We start from the raw sequence: 9,068 nt of genomic DNA on the forward strand, positions 1-9,068 counted from the left end.
ATCGCACAATGAGGAATCAAGAAGGGAAGTGCTCCTAACAGTCCTGTAGCCTCTCGAAGATATGTACAAACGTCTCTGTACCGATCCGCAAGACTCTACTAGACCATCTTATGACTCATGAGACCTGAGTGAACCTAGTGCTTTGATACCATGTTGTCACGACCCAAAACCCATTAAAGGTCGTGATGGTGCCTAACACCATTGTCAGGCAAGCCAACCTTGACTAATTAATTTAATTACTCATTTTAGTATTTTTGAAATCAAAATTTCCTCAATTAAATAGTAAAGATAGAACTCATAGAGTAAATAATAAATAATTTAGCAACTAAATTACTAAACAACCGATAACCACTCCCAAAATCCGATGTCACAAGTGCATAAGTATTTACTATAAATATAAAATAAAATACACCAACTGTCCGGAATACAAATTAGACATGAAAAATATAAATAACTCTGAAGGAGACTCTATTGGTTGCGAATCGTAATATAGAATGCAACTCACCTAAATCTCTGCATTAACCACACCTTTGCGCCCACAAGGCTGCTAGACATATATGTACCTGCACAAAAAATGTGCAGCTAGTGTAGCATGAGTACGTAAACAACGTGTACCCAATAAGTATCAAACCTAATCTCGAAAAAGTAGTGACGAGAGGTCGACTTTGACGCTCACTACGGGTCAATAATATTAAAAATAGAAATATTAAATCAACATGATTTATAGGATTAACAATAATTTCCAATTTATCAATTAGCTTCACAAGTTGCAACATAATATCAAAGTATCGTGTAATTATTATTATTAGGCACGATTTCTGCCGAGGTTGTACGGCCCGATTCAGAGTGTCGTGTACACTACAGAGGGACGTGCGGCGTGATCCATAGATGCGTCTATACTGCCGAGGTGTTCGGCCCGCTCCACAAAAAAGGAGGACATTTTCTTATGTACCTCCGGAATGAGAATATATTTATTTTTATTAATATTTACACACCATGATGTACAGTTTATAGCAACAGTTAAATAATTTGAGCAAAAATGTAAGTATGTGAAATTTCTGTCTCTTATTATTTCCTCTAACAATTTACAACAAAAATTTAAATATTTCAATTAACTAAAAGATGCAATTATCACAAGTAATTCATGATTTGAGTCCTAAACTACCCGGACTAAGCAATATTAGTAGCTACGCACGGACTCACATCACCTCGTGCGTACGTTGCCCCCCACAATTAGCAATAATTATTAATTTAAATCACCTAGGGGTATATTCCCTCTTACAAGGTTAGACAAGAGACTTACCTCGCTATGAAGTTCAATAGCCGGCTCCCAAGCCTTTCAAATAACTCGACCGATGCCCAACGCTCCAAAACTCGCTTTCGCTTTATGAACATTCACAAGCTTTTAATCCTCCTACGACATCGTAACATCGAGTAAAATGCTCATACGCCACCAACAAATTGATATCTATAATTACAATCCCAATTACAATTAAAATATGACTCAAAAATATTTATCAATATCCATTTATGGCTCACAAGTTGGCTACAAGCCTCCAACTCAAATCGTCTAATAGGTTCACTTACTAGAACATTCAATTCCACTATTATCATTTAATACCCATTTGAAATCATCAATGATACTACATTAATTCTCCAACACTGCAAAATTACTATTCATCATCTTCCTTAACCAGCATTTCCAAAATATTCAATTTGGTGATTACTTAGTTGAACACTTCCAACTAAGCTAGAAAATGATTCCATAGGTTCATTGCATCCTTTAATTTCATTTCTAAGAACACTATTTATCTTTCCCTCATTTTCTCAAGAACACTATTTATTTTTCCCTCATTGTCTCAAGAACACTATTCATGCCATGAACTAGGGTTTATGAAATCAATTATTCAGCCATAACAACCTGAAAAAAATATTAGAATTACTCTCACCGACTCATAAGAAATGAGCTTAAAGTATTAGTAGTATCTTCTTGAAGCTTTTCCTTAAAATTTCAATGTTTGGGAAATTTGGTGTTCTTGAACAACTTGAAAGATTTCTAGTGATTTCAAAGATTGAAGGAAGTTAATACTAGTGTTAATAGGATGTTATTAACTTAAAATATCCGAAAAAACTCACCTTGTATTCTTATGTAGTCTACAAGGTCGAATCCACCATGAAAGAACCAATCCCTAGCTCAAGAAAATCCCCAAAAATGGCTGCTGCCCGTGACTGCCTTATTTAGGTACATGTGCTTCAGCGAGTTGTACCTTGCACTGTGCAGGTTGTACCTCATTTTACAAGTTTTTCCCCTGCAGCACACCTTTTACTAAAACGTCCATAACTCCTTGTAGAAATATACAAATGACGAACGGTTTAAAGCGTTAGAAACTAAACTCGATGATCTTTCATTTGATAGGTTGTCCACCATATAACCTATAATATATATATATATATATATATATATATATATATAGGCATGCTCGTCCAAAGTTATGTTTTGTGTGTACTCTTTTGGAACTTTAGTCTATCATGTAATTTCCAACTTGACTTAGACTTAGGGCTCTCCTTAGACCCTACATCACTTATAATATGACTCGTATACTTATTAACATACGAACCTGCTGGAACCTTCAAATCCCGATTCCAAGGTCGTTTACTCAAAAAATCCAACCTTAGTCAATTCTTCTAACTTAAAGCTTTTGAAATGAGAATTTTCTTTCCAAATCAACTTCGAACTTTCTGAAATTAAATTTCGACCACGCGTACAAGTCATAATACCTGAAGTGAAGCAGCTCAGGGACTCAAACTACCGAATGACTCGTTAGGGCTCAAGTTGGCGTCCGTAGATCTTGACTCTCTCCCTTTTCAGTTATGATGATGTTCTATATTTTCAGACAGTATTTTTATTAGTTAGACTGTATTGTCATTTAGATGCACATGTACTCAGTGACACCGAATTTTGGGAGTGTATTTATATTAGTGTGTGTGGGATTTTTTTATTAATTTTAAATATTATATTTTCAAACTTAAAAGAAATTGTGGCTTATTGCAGTTGCCGACATGCCTAGTATTGAGATAGGTGCCATCACAACATGAGGATTTTGGGTCGTGACATATATGTTACTTAATTGTGCATCAGTAAAGCCGTTTATTAGATAAGAAAAATGAATTAACTTTTAGTGAAGTGATTTAAATTGATACAATAAACTCCTTTTGTAGTGAATTTAGGGATTACATAAGAAGAAGTTCAAGAGGCCGGAGACCTTCGATAACCGAAGTAGAAAGGAGAGTTAATAAAGAGTTTCCTGGTTAGTTTCCAAAGAGAGTGAGTGAAAATGCTTGTCTATGCTTAATTAACTTTCTTGTGTTTAATTTTGAATATTTGACGAAAATAATTTTGTCTATTTAGATTATGAATCCGGATATAGCAAACACAATCTCTACTGATTTGGAGTTTCTAGCACAAGGTCCATGTCCAGATGTGAGAAGGTTCACTGCTTATAACATTAATGGATTCAAATTTCAGACTTTGTCTAGAGAAAAAGGATCACAAACTCAAAATAGTGGAGCTTTTCTTACCTTTAACACCTCTTGTATTGCATCTAACGCAGACAAAAATGCGAGGCAAGCAGAGTTGCCATATTATGGGAAGTTGGAAGATATTATTGAGCTTAATTATTATGGTCAGTTTAAGGTTGTGCTCTTCAAATGCCAGTAGGCTGACACTACTCGAGATAGAGGGTTCAAAAGAGATGCTTGAAATTTTAACTGTGTTGATTTTTCTAGATTGATTCACACCGGTGATCGTAAGGAGCATGATCCTTATATTGAAGTATCTCAAGCAAATATGGTATACTATGTTAAAAATGAAACTGATGAAAGATGGAGTGTGGTTGTACATTTAAAGCCAAGAGATTTGTTTGATATGGGAGAGGTTGATAAAGAAGAAATATCCGAGAATGAGCCATTCCAACAACAAGAATTTGAACAATTTTTTGCTATTAATTAAGAAAATGTTCAACTTGCAATAGAGGAGCATATGTTTGAATAGGAATTAGGCCAGTCCTTAGGTTTTCCAATAGAAAATGAGAAAATGTGTTATAGCTCATGTATTTTCATTTTGATACTGTATACGGTCAAAATAGATTTCGGCCTTAGCACGTCCGATCGAGTTCGAACGATGATCTATCGAGGTAAGATCCCGAAGGTGGAACAAACTAACCTTGAACCCGGGGAGGCCGATCCATGTCGAGGTCGATATCATTATCAAGCTCGAATTGAAATCGAACCATGATGCAGAGTAGATCTATCATGCTGATAATCCAGAGACCAACCAACATTGACCTCGAATCAATTCAAGGGCTCGATCCAGGATCGGGCTCGAGTCAAAATCAAGCTCAAACCAAAATCGAGGGTTCTAAGCAAGATCGAGCTCGCAGACAAAAGCCGTTGCAATCCCACTAGAGAGAATCTTGGCAGAAATTGTGGAAAAGCTGACTTATTATGGGTCTCTCACTGAATGTTTATTTTATTATGCTTAGAGACAAATCCCTCCACTATAAAAGGGCTTGGTTACCATTTCTGTAAAACAAGTTTTTCTCAGGATTACATTGTAATAAAAGCACTATATTCTTCTACAGTAAAGAATCGTTCTTCCAAATTTATTAGATTGATTCTATTTGTTGAATCCTAAGATTCATTGTTCCTAACAACCTTATCTATTTCGCATTCTCTGCAATCTATATTTACATTTCTATTTATCCTTACATTTTGTGTTAAGTTACGCCACATATCCTCGAAACTTCATATAAATTCAACTCTATCCATTAAACAGTTTGGCGCCCACCGTGGGGCCGAGGATAACAGTGGTTATTTGATACAAATCTGAAAAAACATGCCATTGTGCTTTGCACTTATTTCCGAAAACATCTTGAATTTCGGATCAGCTACGAATAACCACCAATCAAATGGCTTCACCGATCGATAACGAAGTCGGCCTTCAAGATGAAACCAACAACTTGGAACCCGGGGCTGGAAGGCCAATTAATGATGGTACCCAGACTCGAATTGAAGTACCCGAAATTCAAGCCGAAATACCATTAGATGTCAATTGACAAATAGTTTTGGAGGCGAATCAGCGTTCCGAACCGGAAAGAAGCATTCAGGGCGGTACTCGATCCATAGCCCGAGACACCCAAAACGCGGGGGAAATCGGGGCCAGCTTACATATGATCTTCGAGATGCTACAAGCCCAACAAGTAGTGATAGCTCAGCTACAGAGTCAAACTCACGCACAAAGCAGGCCGGATTCCAATCCACTTCGAGAAGTCACCCCTAGAACAGAGCCCGCCATAGTGAAATCTAACCAGTAAGAATCGGGGACTACTCCCGGAATTACTAAATTGCTCGAGAAACTCACAAAACGAGTCGAAGCCAATGACAAGAAGGTGAAAACATACAATGCCAGGGTCGATCAAATCCCGGGGGCTCCACCAATGATAAAGGAGCTTGATTCGAAAAAATTCATACAAAAGCCTTTTCCGTTGAGTGCGGCGCCGAAGCCAATCCCCAAAAAATTCCGTATGCTCGAAATTCCCAAATATAACGGTACGACCAATCCTAACGAACATGTCACCTCTTACACATGTGCCATAAAAGGCAACGATTTGGAGGACGATGAGATCGAATCCGTGTTGTTGAAAAAGTTTGGGGAGACCCTCTCGAAGGGAGCGATGATCTGGTATCACAATTTACCACCGAATTCCATCGATTCTTTTGCCATGTTAGCAGATTCGTTCGTAAAGGCACATGCTGGTTCCATAAAGGTTGCAACAAGGAAATTAGACCTCTTCAAAGTAAAGCAAACGGAGAATGAAATCCTGAGGGAATTCATATCCCGATTTCAAATGGAACGCATGGAATTACCACCGGTCACAGACGATTAGGCCGTACAAGCTTTCACCCAAGGGTTGAATGAGCTAAGCTCGACAACATCACATCGGCTGAAACAAAATTTGATCGAGTATCCAGCGATAACTTGGGCAGATGTACACAACTGATACCAATCAAAAATTAGGGTCGAGGATGATCAGTTGGGAGCTCTGTACGGACCCGCGCATCAGAACAAGACAGTTACTAAAAACCAAAAAGGAGATTGACAGAGAACAAAGGTCAAAAAGAGACCGATATCGACCGTACATCGCAGATCGGGTGAATAACGGTTCAGCACGCAATGCAGTTTGGAACAATCAAAGGATTGATCGAGGGCAAAATTCTCGGGGACTTATGAGTAAGAGCGGCTTCGATAAATATGCCGATACTATAGAAGCACCTCTATTATCAGAATATAACTTTAGTGTTGGTGCATCCGCTATCGTGTCGGTCATCGTACGCATCAAAGACACTAAATGGCCTCGACCCATGCAGACCGATCCTGCCCGAAGAAATCCCAATGAAACGTGCGAATATCATGGTTACCATGGCCACAGAACGGAAGATTGCAAGCAACTAAGAGAGGAAGTAGCTCGCTTATTTAACAAAGGGCACCTTCGGGATGTTCTGAGTGATAGGGCAAAGGACCATTTTAAAAACAGGGATTTCAGTAAGCAAAACGAGCAATAAGAACCACAGCACGTCATCCACATGATCATCGGCGGCATCGATACCCCTTAGGGACTAGTGCTTAAACGCACTAAAACATCGATTGTGAGGGAAAAGCGATCTCGGACTCAAGATGACGTACCCATGGGGACTTTGTCCTTTGATGATGAAGATGCAGAAGAAGTCATCTAACCTCATAACAATGCACTGGTAATATCCGTACTCATGAATAAAACTAAAATTAAGCGTGAGTTAATCGATCCAAGTAGCTCGGCCAACATCATCCGATTGAAGGTAGTAGAGCAGCTCGGCCTACAGGATCAGATCATACCCGCAACTTTGGTTCTAAACGGGTTCAATATGTCATGTGAAACCACCAAAGGCGAGATAATCCTACCAATAAACGTGGCCGAAACCATCCAGGAAACAAAGTTTCACGTGATCGAAGGCGATATAAGATACAACGCCCTTTTCGGAAGGCAATGGATCCACAACATGAGAGTTGTATCTTCGACCGTACACCAGGCCCTCAAATTCCTGACATCGAGAGGTGTCAAAATGGTGTACGGAGAACAGCCAGCCACGAAGGAAATGTTTGCCGTCGAGGAAGCTAAACCAATGTCCTCACCTTCGCCGATAAAAGGATCGGGCTCGGAAGGTGAATGGGACACCAAATAGCAATCACAAACATCGGCTTCGACCCAGCCAGACAACCAAAAAATCGAAAAGGATGATGATCAAAGGGTCCCTCGATCTTTCATGATTCCCGAGGACTCCGACGCCACCAAATTAACAATCGAGGAACTAGAGCAAGTCACATTAATCGAGCACTAGCCCGAGCGAAAGGTATACTTGGGAACGGGGTTTAGCCCCAAACTCAGGAAGAAACTCGTTCAATTTCTTATCGATAACATTGATTGTTTTGCCTGGTCCCATTTAGATATAACAAGGATCCTACCGGACATAACGACGCATCGGCTAAGTTTGGACCCCAGGTTCAGACCGGTGACACAAAAGAGAAGACCCCAGTCCGAAGGAAAGCACGCATTCATTAAGGACGAGGTAACCAAGCTTCTCAAAGTAGGGCCCATTCGGGAGGTGAAATATCCTGAATGGTTAGCCAACGTAGTTGTAGTCCCTAAAAAAGGGAACAAACTTAGAATGTGTGTGGACTATAAGGATTTAAACAAAGCATGCCCCAAAGATTCCTTTCCGCTGCCCAACATCGATCGCATGATCAATGCCACGGCCAGCCACGATATCCTCACTTTTCTCGATGCCTATTCCGGGTATAACTAAATCCGGATGAACCCGGAGGACCAGGAAAAGACTTCATTTATCATCAAATATGGAATGTATTGTTATAATGTGATGTCCTTCGGGCTCAAGGATGCAGGGGATACTTACCAACTCCTAGTAAATAAAATGTTCGAAGAACAAATAGGAAAATCAATGGAAGTTTATATTGATGACATGCTAGTTAAATCCCTGCGCGTAGAGGACCATTTGACCCATTTGCAGGAAACGTTCGAAATTTTGAGGAAATACAACATGAAGCTCAATCCCGAAAAATGTGCTTTCGGGGTCGGTTCGGGCAAGTTCCTCGGCTTCATGGTGTCACATCGGGGAATAGAGATTAACCCCAATAAAATCAAGGCCATCGAAGACATCGTCGTTGTGGACAGTGTGAAGGCCGTACAAAGGCTAACGGGTCGGATTGCAGCCTTGGGCCGGTTCATTCTCAAGATCATCTGACCGAAGTCACAAATTTTTCTCTCTACTCAAAAAGAAGAACGATTTTGCTTGGACCCCGGAGTGCCAACAATCATTAGAGGAACTAAAGCGATATCTATCAAGCCCACCACTACTTCACACTCCAAAAACAGATAAAAAACTTTGTTTGTACTTGGTAGTATCGGAAATCGTCGTAAGCGGTGTCCTAGTTCGAGAAGAGCAAGGTACGCAATTCCCTATTTATTATATGAGTCGAACCTTAGGAGAAGCGGAAACTAGATATCCGCTCCTAGAAAAATTGGCACTTACACTGATAAGCGCCTCTAGGAAGTTAAGGTCGTACTTTCAATGTCATCCCATATGTGTGTTAACCACTTACCCGCTTCGTAATATTTTGCACAAACCCGAGTTATTAGGCCGACTGGACAATTGAGCCGTCGAACTCAGTGGGTACGATATCGAATATCAACCCCGTACGGCCATCAAGTCTCAAATTTTAGCAGACTTTGTGGCCGATTTCACGCCAACCCTCGTACCCGAAGTCGAAAAAGAACTTTTGTTGAAATCAGGTACATCATCGGGGGTATAGATCCTTTTACGGACAGGACTTCGAACGTGAAAGGGTCCGGGCTGGGCATAGTTTTGAAACCACCCACGGGTAACACTATTAGGAAATCTATTAAAACTATCAGGTTGACTAACAACGAGGCCGAGTATAAAGCCATGATTGTAGG

Source organism: Nicotiana tabacum, chromosome 23, assembly GCF_000715075.1.
Source record: "Nicotiana tabacum cultivar K326 chromosome 23, ASM71507v2, whole genome shotgun sequence".
Classification (NCBI taxonomy): domain Eukaryota; kingdom Viridiplantae; phylum Streptophyta; class Magnoliopsida; order Solanales; family Solanaceae; genus Nicotiana; species Nicotiana tabacum.